Raw genomic sequence first — 26613 nt, 5'->3', positions numbered from 1 at the left:
GATAGTTAGATAGTTAGATGGATAGATAGATAGATAGGTAGATAGATAGGTAGATACATAGATAGGTATATACATAGATAGATAGATAGATATACAGATAGACAGATAGATAGATACATAGATAGGTAGATAGATAGATAGATAGATTTATAGATAGATAGATAGGTAGACAGATAGACGGATATTTAGACAGTCAGATTGACAGACAGATAGATAGAAAGATAGATAGATAGTAAGATTGATAGAAAGATAGATAGATAGATAAACAGGTAGATATATAGATAGATGGTTGATATCTATCTACCTGTCTATCTATCTGTCTGTCTATCTATCTATACATATATCTACCTATCTATCAATCTATTAATCTAACGATCTCTTTGTCTATCTATCTATCAATCAATCTATCTATCTACCTATCCATCTATCTATCTATCTATTTATCTATCTATCTATCTATCTACCAATATATATATGTATCTATATTAGTATCGACCTGTTTATCCTATTTAACTATCTAACTATCTGTCTATATATCTATTTTTCTATCTATCTACCTACCTATCTATCCATCTATCTTTCTATCTATCTATCTATCTATCTATCAATCGATCTATCGATCTATCGATCTATCGATCAATCGATCAATCAATCTATTGATCAATCGATCTATTGATCTATCTATCTATCTATCAATCTATCTCACTATCTATCAATCTAACGATCTATTTGTCTATCTAAGAACAAAGAACAAAGAAATGTACAGCACAGGAACAGGCCCTTCGGCCCTCCAAGCCCATGCCGACCATGCTGCCCGACTAAACTACAATCTTCTCCACTTCCTGGGTCCGTATCCCTCTATTCCCATCCAATCATGTATTTGTCAAGATGCCCCTTAAATGTCACTATCGTCCCTGCTTCCACCACATCCTCCGGTAGCGAATTCCAGGCACCCAATACCCTCTGCGTAAAAAACTTGCCTCGTACATCTACTCTAAGATGTCCCCTTGCCCCTCTCACCTTAAACCTATGCCCCCTAGGAATTGACCCCTCTACCCTGGGGAAAAGCCTCTGACTATCCACTCTGTCTATGCCCCTCATAATTTTGTAGACATCTATCAGGTCGCCCCTCAACCTCTGTCTTTCCAGTGAGAACAAACCGAGTTTATTCAACCTCATAGCTAATGCCCTCCATTCCAGGCAACATTCTGGTAAATCTCTTCTGCACCCTCTCTAAAGCCTCCACATCCTTCTGGTAGTGTGGCGACCAGAATTGAACACTATACTCCAAGTGTGGCCTAACTAAGGTTCTATACAGCTGCAACATGACTTGCCAATTCTTATACTCAATGCCCCGGCCAATGAAGGCAAGCATGCCGTATGCCTTCTTGACTACCTTCTCCACCTGTGTTGCCCCTTTCAATGACCTGTGGACCTGTACTCCTAGATCTCTCTGACTTTCAATACTCTTGAGGGTTCTACCATTCACTGTATATTCCCTACCTGCATTAGACCTTCCAAAATGCATTACCTCACATTTGTCCGGATTAATCTCCATCTGCCATCTCTCCGCTCAAGTCTCCAAACATTCTAAATCCTGCTGTATCCTCTGACAGTCCTCATCGCTACCCGCAATTCCACCAACCTTTGTGTCGTCTGCAAACTTACTAATCAGACCAGTTACATTTACCTCCAAATCATTTATATATACTACGAACAGCAAAGGTCCCAGCACTGATCCCTGCAGAACACCACTGGTCACAGCCCTCCAATTAGAAAAGCATCCTTCCATTGCTACTCTCTGCCTTCTATGACCTAGCAAGTTCTGTATCCACCTTGCCAGCTCACCCCTGATCCCGTGTGTTTCATAGTTTCATAGAATTTACAGTGCAGAAGGAGGCCATTCGGCCCATCGAGTCTGCACCGGCTCCTGGAAAGAGCACCATACCCAAAGTCAACACCTCCACCCTATCCCCATAACCCAGTAACCCCACCCAACACTAAGGGCAATTTTGAACACTAAGGGCAATTTATCATGGACAATCCACCTAACCCGCACATCTTTGGACTGTGGGAGGAAACCGGAGCACCCGGAGGAAACCCACGCACACACGGGGAGGGTGTGACGTCACCTTTTGTACTAGTCTACCATGAGGGACCTTGTCAAAGGACTTACTGAAGTCCATATAGACAACATCCACTTCCCTACCTGCATCAATCATCTTTGTGACCTCCTCGAAAAACTCTATCAAGTTAGTGAGACACGACCTCCCCTTCACAAAACCATGCTGCCTCTCACTAATACATCCATTTGCTTCCAAATGGGAGTAGATCCTGTCTCGAAGAATTCTCTCCAGTAATTTCCCTACCACTGAAGTAAGGCTCACCGGCCTGTAGTTCTCTGGATTATCCTTGCTACTCTTCTTAAACAGAGGAACAACATTGGCTATTCTCCAGTCCTCCGGGACATCACTTGAAGACAGTGAGGATCCAAACATTTCTGTCAAGGCCTCGGCAATTTCCTCTCCAGCCTCCTTCAGTATTCTGGGGTAGATCCCATCAGGCCCTGGGGACTTTTCTACCTTAATATTTTTTAAGACGCCCAACACCTCGTCTTTTTGGATCTCAATGTGACCCAGGCTATCTACACACACTTCTCCAGACTCAACATCTACCAATTCCTTCTCTTTGGTGAATACTGATGCAAAGTATTCATTTAGTGCCTCGCCCATTTCCTCTGGCTCCACACATAGATTCCCTTGCCTATCCTTCAGTGGGCCAACCCTTTCCCTGGCTACCCTCTTGCTTTTTATGCACGTGTAAAAAGCCTTGGGATTTTCCTTAACCCGATTTGCCAATGACTTTTCGTGACTCCTTCTAGCCCTCCTGACTCCTTGCTTAAGTTCCTTCCTACTTTCCTTATATTCCACACAGGCTTTGTCTGTTCCCAGTCTTTTAGCCCTGACAAATGCCTCCTTTTTCTTTTTGACGAGGCCTACAATATCTCTCGTTATCCAAGGTTCCTGAAAATTGCCGTATTTATCCTTCTTCCTCACAGGAACATGCCGGTCCTGAATTCCTTTCAACTGACACTTGAAAGTCTCCCACATGTCAGATGTTGATTTGTCCTCAAACATCTGCCCCCAATCTAGGTTCTTCAGTTCCCGCCTAATATTGTTATAATTAGCCTTCCCCCAATTTAGCACATTCATCCTAGGACCACTCTTGGGTAGCAAGGGCTCTTGTCCACCAGCACTTTAAAACTTACTGAATTTTGGTCACTGTTCCCGAAATGCTCCCCTACTGAAACTTCTACCACCTGGCCGGGCTCATTCCCCAATACCAGGTAAAAATGTGATTTTCTCGGCGAGTAAAGCATTTTGAGTAATTTGCGGGTCGGTTTCAGAACGGCTTGCATCAATATTAACTATTTTTTGCAAAACATTCTTTTTGGGAAAAAAGTGGTTTTCTCAGCGAGTTACTCATTTTGAATAATTTGCCGGTTGGTTTCAGGACGGCTGGCATCAAAATTAACTATTTTTTGCCATACATTCATTTTGGAAAAAAAGTGATTTTCTCGGCGAGTTAAGCATTTTGAGTAATTTCCCGGTTGGTTTCAGAACGGCTTGCATCAAAATTAACTATTTTTTGCCAAACATTAATTTCTGAAAAAAGTTATTTTCTCGGCCAGTGATGCATTTTCAGTAATTTGCCAGTTAGTTTCAGAACGGCTTGCATCAAAATTAACTATTGTTTGCCAAACATTCATTTGGGGGAAAAAAGTGAGATTCTCGGCGAGATGTGCATTTTGAGTAATTTGCCGATGGGTTTCAGAACGGCTTGCATCACAATTAACTATTTTTTGCCAGGCATTCATTGTGTAACAAAAGTGATTTTCTCGGCGAGATAAGCATTTTGAGTAATTTGCCGATTGGTTTCAGAACACCTTGCATCACAATTAACTATTTTTTGCCAGGCATTCATTGTGGAACAAAAGTGATTTTCTCGGCGAGTTAAGCATTTTGAGTAATTTGCCGATTGGTTTCAGAACGGCTTGCATTGAAATTTACTATTTTTTGCCAGACATTCATTGTGGAACAAAAGTGATTGTCTCGGCGAGTTAAGCATTTTGAGTAATTTGCTGATTGGTTTCAGAACGGCTTGCATCACAATTAACTATTTTTTGCTAGGCATTCATTGTGGAACAAAAGTGATTTTCCCGGCGAGTTAAGCATTTTGAGTAATTTGCCGATTGCTTTCAGAACGGCTTGCATTGACATTTACTATTTTTTGCCAGACATTCATTGTGTAACAAAAGTGATTTTCTCGGCGAGTTAAGCATTTTGAGTAATTTGCCGATTGGTTTCAGAACGGCTTGCATAACAATTAACTATTTTTTGCCAGGCATTCATTGTGGAACAAAAGTGATTTTCTCGGCGCGTTAAGCATGTTGAGTAATTTGCCGATTGGTTTCAGAACGGCTTGCATTGAAATTTACTATTTTGTGCCAGACATTCATTGTGGAACAAAAGTGATTTTCTCGGCGAGTTAAGCATTTTGAGTAATTTGCCGATTGGTTTCAAACGGCTTGCATTGAAATTTACTATTTTTTGCCAGACATTCATTGTGGGAAAAAAGTGATTTTCACGCCGAGTTAAGCATTTTGAGTAATTTGCCGATGGGTTTCAGAACGGCTTGCATCAAAATTAACTATTTTTTGCCAGACATTCATTGTGGGAAAAAAGTGATTTTCTCGACGCGTTAAGCATTTTGAGTAATTTGCCGATTGGTTTCAGAACGGCTAGCATTGAAATTTACTATTTTTTGCCAGGCATTCATTGCGGAACAAGAGTGATTTTCTCGGCGCGTTATGCATTTTGAGTAATTTGCCGATTGCTTTCAGAACGGCTTGCATCAAAATTAACTATTTTTTGCCAGACATTCATTGTGGGAAAAAAGTGATTTTCTCGGGCCAGTTCAGCAGTTTGAGAAATTTGCCGATGGGTTTCAGAACGGCTTGCATCACAATTAACTATTTTTTGCCAGGCATTCATTGTGGAACAAAAGTGATTTTCTCGGCGCGTTAAGCATTTTGAGTAATTTGCCGATGGGTTTCAGAACGGCTTGCATTGAAATTTACTATTTTTTGCCAGACATTCATTGTGTAACAAAAGTGATTTTCTCGGCGAGATAAGCATTTTGAGTAATTTGCCGATTGGTTTCAGAACACCTTGCATCACAATTAACTATTTTTTGCCAGGCATTCATTGTGGAACAAAAGTGATTTTCTCGGGGCGTTAAGCATTTTGAGTAATTTGCCGATGGGTTTCAGAACGGCTTGCATTGAAATTTACTATTTTTTGCCAGACATTCATTGTGGAACAAAAGTGATTTTCTCGGCGAGTTAAGCATTTTGAGTAATTTGCCGATTGGTTTCAGAACGGCTTGCATTGAAATTTACTATTTTTTGCCAGACATTCATTGTGGAACAAAAGTGATTGTCTCGGCGAGTTAAGCATTTTGAGTAATTTGCTGATTGGTTTCAGAACGGCTTGCATCACAATTAACTATTTTTTGCTAGGCATTCATTGTGGAACAAAAGTGATTTTCCCGGCGAGTTAAGCATTTTGAGTAATTTGCCGATGGGTTTCAGAACGGCTTGCATTGAAATTTACTATTTTTTGCCAGACATTCATTGTGTAACAAAAGTGATTTTCTCGGCGAGATAAGCATTTTGAGTAATTTGCCGATTGGTTTCAGAACACCTTGCATCACAATTAACTATTTTTTGCCAGGCATTCATTGTGGAACAAAAGTGATTTTCTCGGCGCGTTAAGCATTTTGAGTAATTTGCCGATGGGTTTCAGAACGGCTTGCATTGAAATTTACTATTTTTTGCCAGACATTCATTGTGGAACAAAAGTGATTTTCTCGGCGAGTTAAGCATTTTGAGTAATTTGCCGATTGGTTTCAGAACGGCTTGCATTGAAATTTACTATTTTTTGCCAGACATTCATTGTGGAACAAAAGTGATTGTCTCGGCGAGTTAAGAATTTTGAGTAATTTGCTGATTGGTTTCAGAACGGCTTGCATCACAATTAACTATTTTTTGCCAGACATTCATTGTGTAACAAAAGTGATTTTCTCGGCGAGTTAAGCATTTTGAGTAATTTGCCGATTGGTTTCAGAACGGCTTGCATCACAATTAACTATTTTTTGCCAGGCATTCATTGTGGAACAAAAGTGATTTTCTCGGCGCGTTAAGCATTTTGAGTAATTTGCCGATGGGTTTCAGAACGGCTTGCATTGAAATTTACTATTTTTTGCCAGACATTCATTGTGTAACAAAAGTGATTTTCTCGGCGAGATAAGCATTTTGAGTAATTTGCCGATGGGTTTCAGAACGGCTTGCATCAAAATTAACTATTTTTTGCCAGATATTCATTGTGGGAAAAAAGTGATTTTCTCGGGCCAGTTCAGCAGTTTGAGAAATTTGCCGATGGGTTTCAGAACGGCTTGCATCACAATTAACTATTTTTTGCCAGGCATTCATTGTGTAACAAAAGTGATTTTCTCGGCGAGATAAGCATTTTGAGTAATTTGCCGATTGGTTTCAGAACGGCTTGCATCAAAATTAACTATTTTTTGCCAGGCATTCATTGTGGAACAAAAGTGATTTTCTCGGCGCGTTCAGCATTTTGAGTAATTTGCCGATGGGTTTCAGAACGGCTTGCATTGATATTTACTATTTTTTGCCAGACATTCATTGTGGAACAAAAGTGATTTTCTCGGCGAGTTAAGCATTTTGAGTAATTTGCCGATTGGTTTCAGAGCGGCTTGCATTGAAATTTACTATTTTTTGCCAGACATTCATTGTGGAACAAAAGTGATTGTCTCGGCGAGTTAAGCATTTTGAGTAATTTGCTGATTGGTTTCAGAACCGCTTGCATCACAATTAACTATTTTTTGCTAGGCATTCATTGTGGAACAAAAGTGATTTTCCCGGCGAGTTAAGCATTTTGAGTAATTTGCCGATGGGTTTCAGAACGGCTTGCATTGAAATTTACTATTTTTGCCAGACATTCATTGTGTAACAAAAGTGATTTTCTCGGCGAGATAAGCATTTTGAGTAATTTGCCGATTGGTTTCAGAACACCTTGCATCACAATTAACTATTTTTTGCCAGGCATTCATTGTGGAACAAAAGTGATTTTCTCGGAGCGTTAAGCATTTTGAGTAATTTGCCGATGGGTTTCAGAACGGCTTGCATTGAAATTTACTATTTTTTGCCAGACATTCATTGTGGAACAAAAGTGATTTTCTCGGCGAGTTAAGCATTTTGAGTAATTTGCCGATTGGTTTCAGAACGGCTTGCATTGAAATTTACTATTTTTTGCCAGACATTCATTGTGGAACAAAAGTGATTGTCTCGGCGAGTTAAGCATTTTGAGTAATTTGCTGATTGGTTTCAGAACGGCTTGCATCACAATTAACTATTTTTTGCTAGGCATTCATTGTGGAACAAAAGTGATTTTCCCGGCGAGTTAAGCATTTTGAGTAATTTGCCGATTGCTTTCAGAACGGCTTGCATTGACATTTACTATTTTTTGCCAGACATTCATTGTGTAACAAAAGTGATTTTCTCGGCGAGTTAAGCATTTTGAGTAATTTGCCGATTGGTTTCAGAACGGCTTGCATAACAATTAACTATTTTTTGCCAGGCATTCATTGTAGAACAAAAGTGATTTTCTCGGCGCGTTAAGCATGTTGAGTAATTTGCCGATTGGTTTCAGAACGGCTTGCATTGAAATTTACTATTTTGTGCCAGACATTCATTGTGGAACAAAAGTGATTTTCTCGGCGAGTTAAGCATTTTGAGTAATTTGCCGATTGGTTTCAAACGGCTTGCATTGAAATTTACTATTTTTTGCCAGACATTCATTGTGGGAAAAAAGTGATTTTCACGCCGAGTTAAGCATTTTGAGTAATTTGCCGATGGGTTTCAGAACGGCTTGCATCAAAATTAACTATTTTTTGCCAGACATTCATTGTGGGAAAAAAGTGATTTTCTCGACGCGTTAAGCATTTTGAGTAATTTGCCGATTGGTTTCAGAACGGCTAGCATTGAAATTTACTATTTTTTGCCAGGCATTCATTGCGGAACAAGAGTGATTTTCTCGGCGCGTTATGCATTTTGAGTAATTTGCCGATTGCTTTCAGAACGGCTTGCATCAAAATTAACTATTTTTTGCCAGACATTCATTGTGGGAAAAAAGTGATTTTCTCGGGCCAGTTCAGCAGTTTGAGAAATTTGCCGATGGGTTTCAGAACGGCTTGCATCACAATTAACTATTTTTTGCCAGGCATTCATTGTGGAACAAAAGTGATTTTCTCGGCGCGTTAAGCATTTTGAGTAATTTGCCGATGGGTTTCAGAACGGCTTGCATTGAAATTTACTATTTTTTGCCAGACATTCATTGTGTAACAAAAGTGATTTTCTCGGCGAGATAAGCATTTTGAGTAATTTGCCGATTGGTTTCAGAACACCTTGCATCACAATTAACTATTTTTTGCCAGGCATTCATTGTGGAACAAAAGTGATTTTCTCGGGGCGTTAAGCATTTTGAGTAATTTGCCGATGGGTTTCAGAACGGCTTGCATTGAAATTTACTATTTTTTGCCAGACATTCATTGTGGAACAAAAGTGATTTTCTCGGCGAGTTAAGCATTTTGAGTAATTTGCCGATTGGTTTCAGAACGGCTTGCATTGAAATTTACTATTTTTTGCCAGACATTCATTGTGGAACAAAAGTGATTGTCTCGGCGAGTTAAGCATTTTGAGTAATTTGCTGATTGGTTTCAGAACGGCTTGCATCACAATTAACTATTTTTTGCTAGGCATTCATTGTGGAACAAAAGTGATTTTCCCGGCGAGTTAAGCATTTTGAGTAATTTGCCGATGGGTTTCAGAACGGCTTGCATTGACATTTACTATTTTTTGCCAGACATTCATTGTGTAACAAAAGTGATTTTCTCGGCGAGATAAGCATTTTGAGTAATTTGCCGATTGGTTTCAGAACACCTTGCATCACAATTAACTATTTTTTGCCAGGCATTCATTGTGGAACAAAAGTAATTTTCTCGGCGCGTTAAGCATTTTGAGTAATTTGCCGATGGGTTTCAGAACGGCTTGCATTGAAATTTACTATTTTTTGCCAGACATTCATTGTGGAACAAAAGTGATTTTCTCGGCGAGTTAAGCATTTTGAGTAATTTGCCGATTGGTTTCAGAACGGCTTGCATTGAAATTTACTATTTTTTGCCAGACATTCATTGTGGAACAAAAGTGATTGTCTCGGCGAGTTAAGAATTTTGAGTAATTTGCTGATTGGTTTCAGAACGGCTTGCATCACAATTAACTATTTTTTGCCAGACATTCATTGTGTAACAAAAGTGATTTTCTCGGCGAGTTAAGCATTTTGAGTAATTTGCCGATTGGTTTCAGAACGGCTTGCATCACAATTAACTATTTTTTGCCAGGCATTCATTGTGGAACAAAAGTGATTTTCTCGGCGAGTTAAGCATTTTGAGTAATTTGCCGATTGGTTTCAAACGGCTTGCATTGAAATTTACTATTTTTTGCCAGACATTCATTGTGGGAAAAAAGTGATTTTCACGCCGAGTTAAGCATTTTGAGTAATTTGCCGATGGGTTTCAGAACGGCTTGCATCAAAATTAACTATTTTTTGCCAGACATTCATTGTGGGAAAAAAGTGATTTTCTCGACGCGTTAAGCATTTTGAGTAATTTGCCGATTGGTTTCAGAACGGCTAGCATTGAAATTTACTATTTTTTGCCAGGCATTCATTGCGGAACAAGAGTGATTTTCTCGGCGCGTTATGCATTTTGAGTAATTTGCCGATTGCTTTCAGAACGGCTTGCATTGAAATTTACTATATTTTGCTAGACATTCGTTGTGGAGCAAAAGTGATTTTCTCGCCGAGTTAAGCATTTTGAGTAATTTGCCGATTGGTTTCAGAACGGCTTGCATCAAAATTAATTATTTTTTGCCAGGCATTCATTGTGGAACAAAAGTGATTTTCTCGGCGCGTTAAGCATTTTGAGTAATTTGCCGATTGCTTTCAGTACGGCTTGCATTGACATTTACTATTTTTTGCCAGACACTCATTGTGTAACAAAAGTGATTTTCTCGGCGAGATAAGTATTTTGAGTAATTTGCCGATTGGTTTCAGAACACCTTGCATCACAATTAACTATTTTTTGCCAGGCATTCATTGTGGAACAAAAGTGATTTTCTCGGCGCGTTAAGCATTTTGAGTAATTTGCCGATGGGTTTCAGAACGGCTTGCATTGAAATTTACTATTTTTTGCCAGACATTCATTGTGGAACAAAAGTGATTTTCTCGGCGAGTTAAGCATTTTGAGTAATTTGCCGATTGGTTTCAGAACGGCTTGCATCACAATTAACTATTTTTTGCCAGGCATTCATTGTGGAACAAAAGTGATTTTCCCGGCGAGTTAAGCATTTTGAGTAATTTGCCGATTGCTTTCAGAACGGCTTGCATTGACATTTACTATTTTTTGCCAGGCATTCATTGTGGAACAAAAGTGATTTTCTCGGCGAGATAAGCATTTTGAGTAATTTGCCGATTGGTTTCAGAACACCTTGCATCACAATTTACTATTTTTTGCCAGGCATTCATTCTGGAACAAAAGTGATTTTCTCGGCGAATTAAGCATTTTGAGTGATTTGCCGATTGGTTTCAGAACGGCTTGAATCAAAATTAACTATTTTTTGCCAGACATTCATTGTGGGAAAAAATGATTTTCTCGGCGAGTTAAGCATTTTGAGTAATTTGCCGATTTGTTTCAGAACGGCTTGCATCACAATTAACTATTTTTTGCCAGACATTCATTGTGGGAAAAAAGTGATTTTCTCGACGAGTTAAGCATTTTGAGTAATTTGCCGATTGGTTTCAGAACGGCTTGCATTGAAATTTACTATTTTTTGCCAGGCATTCATTGCGGAACAAAAGTGATTTTCTCGGCGAGTTAAGCATTTTGAGTAATTTGCCGATTGGTTTCAGAACGGCTTGCATTGAAATTTCCTATTTTTTGCCAGACATTCATTGTGGGGTAAAAAGTGATTTTCTCGTCGAGTTCAGCAGTTTGAGTAATTTGCCGATGGGTTTCAGAACGGCTTGCATTGAAATTTACTATTTTTTGCCAGACATTCATTGTGGAACAAAAGTGATTTTCTCGGCGAGTTAAGCATTTTGAGTAATTTGCCGATTGGTTTCAGAACGGCTTGCATTGAAATTTACTATATTTTGCCAGACATTCATTGTGGAACAAAAGTGATTTTGTCGCCGAGTTAAGCATTTTGACTAATTTGCCGATTGGTTTCAGAACGGCTTGCATCACAATTAACTATTTTTTGCCAGGCATTCATTGTGAAACAAAACTGATTTTCTCGGCGAATTAAGCATTTTGAGTAATTTGCCGATTGGTTTCAGAACGGCTTGCATTGAAATTTAGTATTTTTTGCTAGACATTCATTGTGGAACAAAAGTGATGTTCTCGGCGAGTTAAGCATTTTGAGTAATTTGCCGATTGGTTTCAGAACGGCTTGCATCACAATTAACTATTTTTTGCCAGGCATTCATTGTGATACAAAAGTGATTTTCTCGGCGAATTAAGCATTTTCAGTAATTTGCCCATTGGTTTCAGAACGGCTTGCATCACAATTAACTATTTTTTGCCAGACATTCATTGTGGGAAAAAAGTGATTTTCTCGACGAGTTAAGCATTTTGAGTAATTTGCCGATTGGTTTCAGAACGGCTTGCATTGAAATTTACTATTTTTTGCCAGGCATTCATTGCGGAACAAAAGTGATTTTCTCGGCGAGTTAAGCATTTTGAGTAATTTGCCGATTGGTTTCAGAACGGCTTGCATTGAAATTTCCTATTTTTTGCCAGACATTCATTGTGGGGTAAAAAGTGATTTTCTCGTCGAGTTCAGCAGTTTGAGTAATTTGCCGATGGGTTTCAGAACGGCTTGCATTGAAATTTACTATTTTTTGCCAGACATTCATTGTGGAACAAAAGTGATTTTCTCGGCGAGTTAAGCATTTTGAGTAATTTGCCGATTGGTTTCAGAACGGCTTGCATTGAAATTTACTATATTTTGCCAGACATTCATTGTGGAACAAAAGTGATTTTCTCGCCGAGTTAAGCATTTTGACTAATTTGCCGATTGGTTTCAGAACGGCTTGCATCACAATTAACTATTTTTTGCCAGGCATTCATTGTGAAACAAAACTGATTTTCTCGGCGAATTAAGCATTTTGAGTAATTTGCCGATTGGTTTCAGAACGGCTTGCATTGAAATTTAGTATTTTTTGCTAGACATTCATTGTGGAACAAAAGTGATGTTCTCGGCGAGTTAAGCATTTTGAGTAATTTGCCGATTGGTTTCAGAACGGCTTGCATCACAATTAACTATTTTTTGCCAGGCATTCATTGTGAAACAAAACTGATTTTCACGCCGAGTTAAGCATTTTGAGTAATTTCCCGATGGGTTTCAGAACGGCTTGCATCAAAATTAACTATTTTTTGCCAGACATTCATTGTAGGAAAAAAGTGATTTTCTCGACGCGTTAAGCATTTTGAGTAATTTGCCGATTGGTTTCAGAACGGCTTGCATTGAAATTTACTATTTTTTGCCAGGCATTCATTGCGGAACAAAAGTGATTTTCTCGGCGAGTTAAGCATTTTGAGTAATTTGCCGATTCGTTTCAGAACGTCGTGCATTGAAATTTCCTATTTTTTGCCAGACATTCATTGTGGAACAAAAGTGATTTTCTCGGCGAATTAAGCATTTTGAGTGATTTGCCGATTGGTTTCAGAACGGCTTGCATCAAAATTAACTATTTTTTGCCAGACATTCATTGTGGGGAAAAAAGTGATTTTCTCGGCGAGTTAAGCATTTTGAGTAATTTGCCGATTTGTTTCAGAACGGCTTGCATCACAATTAACTATTTTTTGCCAGGTATGCTTTGTGGAACAAAAGTGATTTTCTCGGCGAATTAAGCATTTTGAGTAATTTGCCGATTGGTTTCAGAACGGCTTGCATCACAATTAACTATTTTTTGCCAGACATTCATTGTGGGAAAAAAGTTATTTTCTCGGCGAGTTAAGCATTTTGAGTAATTTGCCGATGGGTTTCAGAACCGCTTGCATTGAAATTTACTATTTTTTGCCAGCCATTCATTGTGGAACAAAAGTGATTTTCTCGGCGAGTTAAGCATTTTGGGTAATTTGCCGATTGGTTTCAGAACGGCTTGCATCACAATTAACTATTTTTTGCCAGGCATTCATTGTGATACAAAAGTGATTTTCTCGGCGAATTAAGCATTTTCAGTAATTTGCCCATTGGTTTCAGAACGGCTTGCATCACAATTAACTATTTTTTGCCAGACATTCATTGTGGGAAAAAAGTGATTTTCTCAGCGAGTTAAGCATTTTGAGTAATTTGCCGATGGGTTTCAGAACGGCTTGCATTGAAATTTACTATTTTTTGCCAGCCATTCATTGTGGAACAAAAGTGATTTTCTCGGCGAGTTAAGCATTTTGGGTAACTTGCCTATTGGTTTCAAACGGCTTGCATTGAAATTTACTACTTTTTTGCCAGACATTCATTGTGAGAAAAGAAGTGATTTTCACGCCGAGTTAAGCATTTTGAGTAATTTCCCGATGGGTTTCAGAACGGCTTGCATCAAAATTAACTATTTTTTGCCAGACATTCATTGTGGGAAAAAAGTGATTTTCTCGACGCGTTAAGCATTTTGAGTAATTTGCCGATTGGTTTCAGAACGGCTTGCATTGAAACTTACTATTTTTTGCCAGGCATTCATTGCGGAACAAAAGTGATTTTCTCGGCGAGTTAAGCATTTTGAGTAATTTGCCGATTGGTTTCAGAACGTCTTGCATTGAAATTTCCTATTTTTTGCCAGACATTCATTGTGGAACAAAAGTGATTTTCTCGGCGAATTAAGCATTTTGAGTGATTTGCCGATTGGTTTCAGAACGGCTTGCATCAAAATTAACTATTTTTTGCCAGACATTCATTGTGGGAAAAAAGTGATTGTCTCGGCGAGTTAAGCATGTTGAGTAATTTGCTGATTGGTTTCAGAACGGCTTGCATCACAATTAACTATTTTTTGCTAGGCATTCATTGTGGAACAAAAGTGATTTTCCCGGCGAGTTAAGCATTTTGAGTAATTTGCCGATTGCTTTCAGAACGGCTTGCATTGACATTTACTATTTTTTGCCAGACATTCATTGTGTAACAAAAGTGATTTTCTCGGCGAGTTAAGCATTTTGAGTAATTTGCCGATTGGTTTCAGAACGGCTTGCATAACAATTAACTATTTTTTGCCAGGCATTCATTGTGGAACAAAAGTGATTTTCTCGGCGCGTTAAGCATGTTGAGTAATTTGCCGATTGGTTTCAGAACGGCTTGCATTGAAATTTACTATTTTGTGCCAGACATTCATTGTGGAACAAAAGTGATTTTCTCGGCGAGTTAAGCATTTTGAGTAATTTGCCGATTGGTTTCAAACGGCTTGCATTGAAATTTACTATTTTTTGCCAGACATTCATTGTGGGAAAAAAGTGATTTTCACGCCGAGTTAAGCATTTTGAGTAATTTGCCGATGGGTTTCAGAACGGCTTGCATCAAAATTAACTATTTTTTGCCAGACATTCATTGTGGGAAAAAAGTGATTTTCTCGACGCGTTAAGCATTTTGAGTAATTTGCCGATTGGTTTCAGAACGGCTAGCATTGAAATTTACTATTTTTTGCCAGGCATTGATTGCGGAACAAGAGTGATTTTCTCGGCGCGTTATGCATTTTGAGTAATTTGCCGATTGCTTTCAGAACGGCTTGCATCAAAATTAACTATTTTTTGCCAGACATTCATTGTGGGAAAAAAGTGATTTTCTCGGGCCAGTTCAGCAGTTTGAGAAATTTGCCGATGGGTTTCAGAACGGCTTGCATCACAATTAACTATTTTTTGCCAGGCATTCATTGTGGAACAAAAGTGATTTTCTCGGCGCGTTAAGCATTTTGAGTAATTTGCCGATGGGTTTCAGAACGGCTTGCATTGAAATTTACTATTTTTTGCCAGACATTCATTGTGTAACAAAAGTGATTTTCTCGGCGAGATAAGCATTTTGAGTAATTTGCCGATTGGTTTCAGAACACCTTGCATCACAATTAACTATTTTTTGCCAGGCATTCATTGTGGAACAAAAGTGAATTTCTCGGGGCGTTAAGCATTTTGAGTAATTTGCCGATGGGTTTCAGAACGGCTTGCATTGAAATTTACTATTTGTTGCCAGACATTCATTGTGGAACAAAAGTGATTTTCTCGGCGCGTTAAGCATTTTGAGTAATTTGCCGATGGGTTTCAGAACGGCTTGCATTGAAATTTACTATTTTTTGCCAGAAATTCATTGTGGAACAAAAGTGATTTTCTCGGCGAGTTAAGCATTTTGAGTAATTTGCCGATTGGTTTCAGAACGGCTTGCAACACAATTAACTATTTTTTGCCAGGCATTCATTGTGGAACAAAAGTGATTTTCCCGGCGAGTTAAGCATTTTGAGTAATTTGCCGATTGCTTTCAGAACGGCTTGCATTGACATTTACTATTTTTTGCCAGACATTCATTGTGTAACAAAAGTGATTTTCTCGGCGAGATAAGCATTTTGAGTAATTTGCCGATTGGTTTCAGAACACCTTGCATCACAATTTACTATTTTTTGCCAGGCATTCATTCTGGAACAAAAGTGATTTTCTCGGCGCGTTAAGCATTTTGAGTAATTTGCCGATGGGTTTCAGAACGGCTTGCATTGAAATTTACTATTCTTTGCCAGGCATTCATTGCGGAACAAGAGTGATTTTCTCGGCGCGTTATGCATTTTGAGTAATTTGCCGATTGCTTTCAGAACACCTTGCATCACAATTAACTATTTTTTGCCAGGCATTCATTGCGGAACAAAAGTGATTTTCTCGGCGGGTCAAGCATTTTGAGTAATTTGCCGATTGGTTTCAGAACACCTTGCATCACAATTAACTATTTTTTGCCAGGCATTCATTGTGGAACAAAAGTGATTTTCTCGGCGCGTTAAGTATTTTGAGTAATTTGCCGATGGGTTTCAGAACGGCTTGCATTGAAATTTACTATTTTTTGCCAGACATTCATTGTGGAACAAAAGTGATTTTCTCGGCGAGTTAAGCATTTTGAGTAATTTGCCGATTGGTTTCAGAACGGCTTGCATCACAATTAACTATTTTTTGCCAGGCATTCATTGTGGAACAAATGTGATGTTCTCGGCGAGTTAAGCATTTTGAGTAATTTGCCGATTGGTCTCAGAACGGCTTGCATCACAATTAACTATTTTTTGCCAGACATTCATTGTGGGAAAAAAGTGATTTTCTCGGCGAGTTAAGCATTTTGAGTAATTTGCCGATTGGTTTCAGAACGGCTAGCATTGAAATTTACTATTTTTTGCCAGGCATTCATTGCGGAACAAGAGTGATTTTCTCGGCGCGTTATGCATTTTGAGTAATTTGCCGATTGCTTTCAGAACGGCTTGCATCAAAATTAACTATTTTTTGCCAGACATTCATTGTGGGAAAAAAGTGATTTTCTCGGGCCAGTTCAGCAGTTTGAGAAATTTGCCGATGGGTTTCAGAACGGCTTGCATCACAATTAACTATTTTTTGCCAGGCATTCATTGTGGAACAAAAGTGATTTTCTCGGCGCGTTAAGCATTTTGAGTAATTTGCCGATGGGTTTCAGAACGGCTTGCATTGAAATTTACTATTCTTTGCCAGGCATTCATTGCGGAACAAGAGTGATTTTCTCGGCGCGTTATGCATTTTGAGTAATTTGCCGATTGCTTTCAGAACACCTTGCATCACAATTAACTATTTTTTGCCAGGCATTCATTGCGGAACAAAAGTGATTTTCTCGGCGGGATAAGCATTTTGAGTAATTTGCCGATTGGTTTCAGAACACCTTGCATCACAATTAACTATTTTTTGCCAGGCATTCATTGTGGAACAAAAGTGATTTTCTCGGCTCGTTAAGTATTTTTAATAATTTGCCGATGGGTTTCAGAACGGCTTGCATTGAAATTTACTATTTTTTGCCAGACATTCATTGTGGAACAAAAGTGATTTTCTCGGCGAGTTAAGCATTTTGAGTAATTTGCCGATTGGTTTCAGAACGGCTTGCATCACAATTAACTATTTTTTGCCAGGCATTCATTGTGGAACAAATGTGATGTTCTCGGCGAGTTAAGCGTTTTGAGTAATTTGCCGATTGGTCTCAGAACGGCTTGCATCACAATTAACTATTTTTTGCCAGACATTCATTGTGGGAAAAAAGTGATTTTCTCGGCGAGTTAAGCATTTTGAGTAATTTGCCGATTGGTTTCAGAACGGCTAGCATTGAAATTTACTATTTTTTGCCAGGCATTCATTGCGGAACAAGAGTGATTTTCTCGGCGCGTTATGCATTTTGAGTAATTTGCCGATTGCTTTCAGAACGGCTTGCATCAAAATTAACTATTTTTTGCCAGACATTCATTGTGGGAAAAAAGTGATTTTCTCGGGCCAGTTCAGCAGTTTGAGAAATTTGCCGATGGGTTTCAGAACGGCTTGCATCACAATTAACTATTTTTTGCCAGGCATTCATTGTGGAACAAAAGTGATTTTCTCGGCGCGTTAAGCATTTTGAGTAATTTGCCGATGGGTTTCAGAACGGCTTGCATTGAAATTTACTATTTTTTGCCAGACATTCATTGTGTAACAAAAGTGATTTTCTCGGCGAGATAAGCATTTTGAGTAATTTGCCGATTGGTTTCAGAACACCTTGCATCACAATTAACTATTTTTTGCCAGGCATTCATTGTGGAACAAAAGTGATTTTCTCGGCGCGTTAAGCATTTTGAGTAATTTGCCGATGGGTTTCAGAACGGCTTGCATTGAAATTTACTATTTTTTGCCAGACATTCATTGTGGAACAAAAGTGATTGTCTCGGCGAGTTAAGCATTTTGAGTAATTTGCTGATTGGTTTCAGAACGGCTTGCATCACAATTAACTATTTTTTGCTAGGCATTCATTGTGGAACAAAAGTGATTTTCCCGGCGAGTTAAGCATTTTGAGTAATTTGCCGATTGCTTTCAGAACGGCTTGCATTGACATTTACTATTTTTTGCCAGACATTCATTGTGTAACAAAAGTGATTTTTTCGGCGAGTTAAGCATTTTGAGTAATTTGCCGATTGGTTTCAAACGGCTTGCATTGAAATTTACTATTTTTTGCCAGACATTCATTGTGGGAAAAAAGTGATTTTCACGCCGAGTTAAGCATTTTGAGTAATTTGCCGATGGGTTTCAGAACGGCTTGCATCAAAATTAACTATTTTTTGCCAGACATTCATTGTGGGAAAAAAGTGATTTTCTCGACGCGTTAAGCATTTTGAGTAATTTGCCGATTGGTTTCAGAACGGCTAGCATTGGAATTTACTATTTTTTGCCAGGCATTCATTGCGGAACAAGAGTGATTTTCTCGGCGCGTTATGCATTTTGAGTAATTTGCCGATTGCTTTCAGAACGGCTTGCATTGAAATTTACTATATTTTGCAAGACATTCGTTGTGGAGCAAAAGTGATTTTCTCGCCGAGTTAAGCATTTTGAGTAATTTGCCGATTGGTTTCAGAACGGCTTGCATCAAAATTAACTATTTTTTGCCAGGCATTCATTGTGGAACAAAAGTGATTTTCTCGGCGCGTTAAGCATTTTGAGTAATTTGCCGAATGCTTTCAGAACGGCTTGCATTGACATTTACTATTTTTTGCCAGACATTCATTGTGTAACAAAAGTGATTTTCTCGGCGAGATAAGTATTTTGAGTAATTTGCCGATTGGTTTCAGAACACCTTGCATCACAATTAACTATTTTTTGCCAGGCATTCATTGTGGAACAAAAGTGATTTTCTCGGCGCGTTAAGCATTTTGAGTAATTTGCCGATGGGTTTCAGAACGGCTTGCATTGAAATTTACTATTTTTTGCCAGACATTCATTGTGGAACAAAAGTGATTTTCTCGGCGAGTTAAGCATTTTGAGTAATTTGCCGATTGGTTTCAGAACGGCTTGCAACACAATTAACTATTTTTTGCCAGGCATTCATTGTGGAACAAAAGTGATTTTCCCGGCGAGTTAAGCATTTTGAGTAATTTGCCGATTGCTTTCAGAACGGCTTGCATTGACATTTACTATTTTTTGCCAGACATTCATTGTGTAACAAAAGTGATTTTCTCGGCGAGATAAGCATTTTGAGTAATTTGCCGATTGGTTTCAGAACACCTTGCATCACAATTTACTATTTTTTGCCAGGCATTCATTCTGGAACAAAAGTGATTTTCTCGGCGCGTTAAGCATTTTGAGTAATTTGCCGATGGGTTTCAGAACGGCTTGCATTGAAATTTACTATTCTTTGCCAGGCATTCATTGCGGAACAAGAGTGATTTTCTCGGCGCGTTATGCATTTTGAGTAATTTGCCGATTGCTTTCAGAACACCTTGCATCACAATTAACTATTTTTTGCCAGGCATTCATTGCGGAACAAAAGTGATGTTCTCGGCGAGTTAAGCATTTTGAGTAATTTGCCGATTGGTCTCAGAACGGCTTGCATCACAATTAACTATTTTTTGCCAGACATTCATTGTGGGAAAAAAGTGATTTTCTCGGCGAGTTAAGCATTTTGAGTAATTTGCCGATTGGTTTCAGAACGGCTAGCATTGAAATTTACTATTTTTTGCCAGGCATTCATTGCGGAACAAGAGTGATTTTCTCGGCGCGTTATGCATTTTGAGTAATTTGCCGATTGCTTTCAGAACGGCTTGCATCAAAATTAACTATTTTTTGCCAGACATTCATTGTGGGAAAAAAGTGATTTTCTCGGGCCAGTTCAGCAGTTTGAGAAATTTGCCGATGGGTTTCAGAACGGCTTGCATCACAATTAACTATTTTTTGCCAGGCATTCATTGTGGAACAAAAGTGATTTTCTCGGCGCGTTAAGCATTTTGAGTAATTTGCCGATGGGTTTCAGAACGGCTTGCATTGAAATTTACTATTCTTTGCCAGGCATTCATTGCGGAACAAGAGTGATTTTCTCGGCGCGTTATGCATTTTGAGTAATTTGCCGATTGCTTTCAGAACACCTTGCATCACAATTAACTATTTTTTGCCAGGCATTCATTGCGGAACAAAAGTGATTTTCTCGGCGGGATAAGCATTTTGAGTAATTTGCCGATTGGTTTCAGAACACCTTGCATCACAATTAACTATTTTTTGCCAGGCATTCATTGTGGAACAAAAGTGATTTTCTCGGCTCGTTAAGTATTTTGAGTAATTTGCCGATGGGTTTCAGAACGGCTTGCATTGAAATTTACTATTTTTTGCCAGACATTCATTGTGGAACAAAAGTGATTTACTCGGCGAGTTAAGCATTTTGAGTAATTTGCCGATTGGTTTCAGAACGGCTTGCATCACAATTAACTATTTTTTGCCAGGCATTCATTGTGGAACAAATGTGATGTTCTCGGCGAGTTAAGCGTTTTGAGTAATTTGCCGATTGGTCTCAGAACGGCTTGCATCACAATTAACTATTTTTTGCCAGACATTCATTGTGGGAAAAAAGTGATTTTCTCGGCGAGTTAAGCATTTTGAGTAATTTGCCGATTGGTTTCAGAACGGCTAGCATTGAAATTTACTATTTTTTGCCAGGCATTCATTGCGGAACAAGAGTGATTTTCTCGGCGCGTTATGCATTTTGAGTAATTTGCCGATTGCTTTCAGAACGGCTTGCATCAAAATTAACTATTTTTTGCCAGACATTCATTGTGGGAAAAAAGTGATTTTCTCGGGCCAGTTCAGCAGTTTGAGAAATTTGCCGATGGGTTTCAGAACGGCTTGCATCACAATTAACTATTTTTTGCCAGGCATTCATTGTGGAACAAAAGTGATTTTCTCGGCGCGTTAAGCATTTTGAGTAATTTGCCGATGGGTTTCAGAACGGCTTGCATTGAAATTTACTATTTTTTGCCAGACATTCATTGTGTAACAAAAGTGATTTTCTCGGCGAGATAAGCATTTTGAGTAATTTGCCGATTGGTTTCAGAACACCTTGCATCACAATTAACTATTTTTTGCCAGGCATTCATTGTGGAACAAAAGTGATTTTCTCGGCGCGTTAAGCATTTTGAGTAATTTGCCGATGGGTTTCAGAACGGCTTGCATTGAAATTTACTATTTTTTGCCAGACATTCATTGTGGAACAAAAGTGATTGTCTCGGCGAGTTAAGCATTTTGAGTAATTTGCTGATTGGTTTCAGAACGGCTTGCATCACAATTAACTATTTTTTGCTAGGCATTCATTGTGGAACAAAAGTGATTTTCCCGGCGAGTTAAGCATTTTGAGTAATTTGCCGATTGCTTTCAGAACGGCTTGCATTGACATTTACTATTTTTTGCCAGACATTCATTGTGTAACAAAAGTGATTTTCTCGGCGAGTTAAGCATTTTGAGTAATTTGCCGATTGGTTTCAGAACGGCTTGCATCACAATTAACTATTTTTTGCCAGGCATTCATTGTGGAACAAAAGTGATTTTCTCGGCGCGTTAAGCATGTTGAGTAATTTGCCGATTGGTTTCAGAACGGCTTGCATTGAAATTTACTATTTTTTGCCAGACATTCATTGTGGAACAAAAGTGATTTTCTCGGTGAGTTAAGCATTTTGAGTAATTTGCCGATTGGTTTCAAACGGCTTGCATTGAAATTTACTATTTTTTGCCAGACATTCATTGTGGGAAAAAAGTGATTTTCACGCCGAGTTAAGCATTTTGAGTAATTTGCCGATGGGTTTCAGAACGGCTTGCATCAAAATTAACTATTTTTTGCCAGACATTCATTGTGGGAAAAAAGTGATTTTCTCGACGCGTTAAGCATTTTGAGTAATTTGCCGATTGGTTTCAGAACGGCTAGCATTGGAATTTACTATTTTTTGCCAGGCATTCATTGCGGAACAAGAGTGATTTTCTCGGCGCGTTATGCATTTTGAGTAATTTGCCGATTGCTTTCAGAACGGCTTGCATTGAAATTTACTATATTTTGCAAGACATTCGTTGTGGAGCAAAAGTGATTTTCTCGCCGAGTTAAGCATTTTGAGTAATTTGCCGATTGGTTTCAGAACGGCTTGCATCAAAATTAACTATTTTTTGCCAGGCATTCATTGTGGAACAAAAGTGATTTTCTCGGCGCGTTAAGCATTTTGAGTAATTTGCCGAATGCTTTCAGAACGGCTTGCATTGACATTTACTATTTTTTGCCAGACATTCATTGTGTAACAAAAGTGATTTTCTCGGCGAGATAAGTATTTTGAGTAATTTGCCGATTGGTTTCAGAACACCTTGCATCACAATTAACTATTTTTTGCCAGGCATTCATTGTGGAACAAAAGTGATTTTCTCGGCGCGTTAAGCATTTTGAGTAATTTGCCGATGGGTTTCAGAACGGCTTGCATTGAAATTTACTATTTTTTGCCAGACATTCATTGTGGAACAAAAGTGATTTTCTCGGCGAGTTAAGCATTTTGAGTAATTTGCCGATTGGTTTCAGAACGGCTTGCAACACAATTAACTATTTTTTGCCAGGCATTCATTGTGGAACAAAAGTGATTTTCCCGGCGAGTTAAGCATTTTGAGTAATTTGCCGATTGCTTTCAGAACGGCTTGCATTGACATTTACTATTTTTTGCCAGACATTCATTGTGTAACAAAAGTGATTTTCTCGGCGAGATAAGCATTTTGAGTAATTTGCCGATTGGTTTCAGAACACCTTGCATCACAATTTACTATTTTTTGCCAGGCATTCATTCTGGAACAAAAGTGATTTTCTCGGCGCGTTAAGCATTTTGAGTAATTTGCCGATGGGTTTCAGAACGGCTTGCATTGAAATTTACTATTCTTTGCCAGGCATTCATTGCGGAACAAGAGTGATTTTCTCGGCGCGTTATGCATTTTGAGTAATTTGCCGATTGCTTTCAGAACACCTTGCATCACAATTAACTATTTTTTGCCAGGCATTCATTGCGGAACAAAAGTGATTTTCTCGGCGGGATAAGCATTTTGAGTAATTTGCCGATTGGTTTCAGAACACCTTGCATCACAATTAACTATTTTTTGCCAGGCATTCATTGTGGAACAAAAGTGATTTTCTCGGCGCGTTAAGTATTTTGAGTAATTTGCCGATGGGTTTCAGAACGGCTTGCATTGAAATTTACTATTTTTTGCCAGACATTCATTGTGGAACAAAAGTGATTTTCTCGGCGAGTTAAGCATTTTGAGTAATTTGCCGATTGGTTTCAGAACGGCTTGCATCACAATTAACTATTTTTTGCCAGGCATTCATTGTGGAACAAATGTGATGTTCTCGGCGAGTTAAGCATTTTGAGTAATTTGCCGATTGGTCTCAGAACGGCTTGCATCACAATTAACTATTTTTTGCCAGACATTCATTGTGGGAAAAAAGTGATTTTCTCGGCGAGTTAAGCATTTTGAGTAATTTGCCGATTGGTTTCAGAACGGCTAGCATTGAAATTTACTATTTTTTGCCAGGCATTCATTGCGGAACAAGAGTAATTTTCTCGGCGCGTTATGCATTTTGAGTAATTTGCCGATTGCTTTCAGAACGGCTTGCATCAAAATTAACTGTTTTTTGCCAGACATTCATTGTGGGAAAAAAGTGATTTTCTCGGGCCAGTTCAGCAGTTTGAGAAATTTGCCGATGGGTTTCAGAACGGCTTGCATCACAATTAACTATTTTTTGCCAGGCATTCATTGTGGAACAAAAGTGATTTTCTCGGCGCGTTAAGCATTTTGAGTAATTTGCCGATGGGTTTCAGAACGGCTTGCATTGAAATTTACTATTTTTTGCCAGACATTCATTGTGGAACAAAAGTGATTTTCTCGGCGAGTTAAGCATTTTGAGTAATTTGCCGATTGGTTTCAGAACGGCTTGCATTGAAATTTACTATTTTTTGCCAGACATTCATTGTGGAACAAAAGTGATTGTCTCGGCGAGTTAAGCATTTTGAGTAATTTGCTGATTGGTTTCAGAACGGCTTGCATCACAATTAACTATTTTTTGCTAGGCATTCATTGTGGAACAAAAGTGATTTTCCCGGCGAGTTAAGCATTTTGAGTAATTTGCCGATGGGTTTCAGAACGGCTTCCATTGAAATTTACTATTTTTTGCCAGACATTCATTGTGTAACAAAAGTGATTTTCTTGGCGAGATAAGCATTTTGAGTAATTTGCCGATTGGTTTCAGAACACCTTGCATCACAATTAACTATTTTTTGCCAGGCATTCATTGTGGAACAAAAGTGATTTTCTCGGCGCGTTAAGCATTTTGAGTAATTTGCCGATGGGTTTCAGAACGGCTTGCATTGAAATTTACTATTTTTTGCCAGACATTCATTGTGGAACAAAAGTGATTTTCTCGGCGAGTTAAGCATTTTGAGTAATTTGCCGATTGGTTTCAGAACGGCTTGCATTGAAATTTACTATTTTTTGCCAGACATTCATTGTGGAACAAAAGTGATTGTCTCGGCGAGTTAAGCATTTTGAGTAATTTGCCGATTGGTTTCAGAACGGCTTGCATCACAATTAACTATTTTTTGCTAGGCATTCATTGTGGAACAAAAGTGATTTTCCCGGCGAGTTAAGCATTTTGAGTAATTTGCCGATTGCTTTCAGAACGGCTTGCATTGACATTTACTATTTTTTGCCAGACATTCATTGTGTAACAAAAGTGATTTTCTCGGCGAGTTAAGCATTTTGAGTAATTTGCCGATTGGTTTCAGAACGGCTTGCATCACAATTAACTATTTTTTGCCAGGCATTCATTGTGGAACAAAAGTGATTTTCTCGGCGCGTTAAGCATGTTGAGTAATTTGCCGATTGGTTTCAGAACGGCTTGCATTGAAATTTACTATTTTTTGCCAGACATTCATTGTGGAACAAAAGTGATTTTCTCGGCGAGTTAAGCATTTTGAGTAATTTGCCGATTGGTTTCAAACGGCTTGCATTGAAATTTACTATTTTTTGCCAGACATTCATTGTGGGAAAAAAGTGATTTTCACGCCGAGTTAAGCATTTTGAGTAATTTGCCGATGGGTTTCAGAACGGCTTGCATCAAAATTAACTATTTTTTGCCAGACATTCATTGTGGGAAAAAAGTGATTTTCTCGACGCGTTAAGCATTTTGAGTAATTTGCCGATTGGTTTCAGAACGGCTAGCATTGGAATTTACTATTTTTTGCAAGACATTCGTTGTGGAGCAAAAGTGATTTTCTCGCCGAGTTAAGCATTTTGAGTAATTTGCCGATTGGTTTCAGAACGGCTTGCATCAAAATTAACTATTTTTTGCCAGGCATTCATTGTGGAACAAAAGTGATTTTCTCGGCGCGTTAAGCATTTTGAGTAATTTGCCGATTGCTTTCAGAACGGCTTGCATTGACATTTACTATTTTTTGCCAGACATTCATTGTGTAACAAAAGTGATTTTCTCGGCGAGATAAGTATTTTGAGTAATTTGCCGATTGGTTTCAGAACACCTTGCATCACAATTAACTATTTTTTGCCAGGCATTCATTGTGGAACAAAAGTGATTTTCTCGGCGCGTTAAGCATTTTGAGTAATTTGCCGATGGGTTTCAGAACGGCTTGCATTGAAATTTACTATTTTTTGCCAGACATTCATTGTGGAACAAAAGTGATTTTCTCGGCGAGTTAAGCATTTTGAGTAATTTGCCGATTGGTTTCAGAACGGCTTGCAACACAATTAACTATTTTTTGCCAGGCATTCATTGTGGAACAAAAGTGATTTTCCCGGCGAGTTAAGCATTTTGAGTAATTTGCCGATTGCTTTCAGAACGGCTTGCATTGACATTTACTATTTTTTGCCAGACATTCATTGTGTAACAAAAGTGATTTTCTCGGCGAGATAACCATTTTGAGTAATTTGCCGATTGGTTTCAGAACACCTTGCATCACAATTTACTATTTTTTGCCAGGCATTCATTCTGGAACAAAAGTGATTTTCTCGGCGCGTTAAGCATTTTGAGTAATTTGCCGATGGGTTTCAGAACGGCTTGCATTGAAATTTACTATTCTTTGCCAGGCATTCATTGCGGAACAAGAGTGATTTTCTCGGCGCGTTATGCATTTTGAGTAATTTGCCGATTGCTTTCAGAACACCTTGCATCACAATTAACTATTTTTTGCCAGGCATTCATTGCGGAACAAAAGTGATTTTCTCGGCGGGATAAGCATTTTGAGTAATTTGCCGATTGGTTTCAGAACACCTTGCATCACAATTAACTATTTTTTGCCAGGCATTCATTGTGGAACAAAAGTGATTTTCTCGGCGCGTTAAGTATTTTGAGTAATT

Source organism: Scyliorhinus torazame, chromosome 15, assembly GCF_047496885.1.
Source record: "Scyliorhinus torazame isolate Kashiwa2021f chromosome 15, sScyTor2.1, whole genome shotgun sequence".
Taxonomy (NCBI): Eukaryota; Metazoa; Chordata; class Chondrichthyes; order Carcharhiniformes; family Scyliorhinidae; genus Scyliorhinus; species Scyliorhinus torazame.
The sequence above is the reverse complement of the archived record's forward strand: the minus strand, read 5'-3'. Positions refer to the sequence as shown.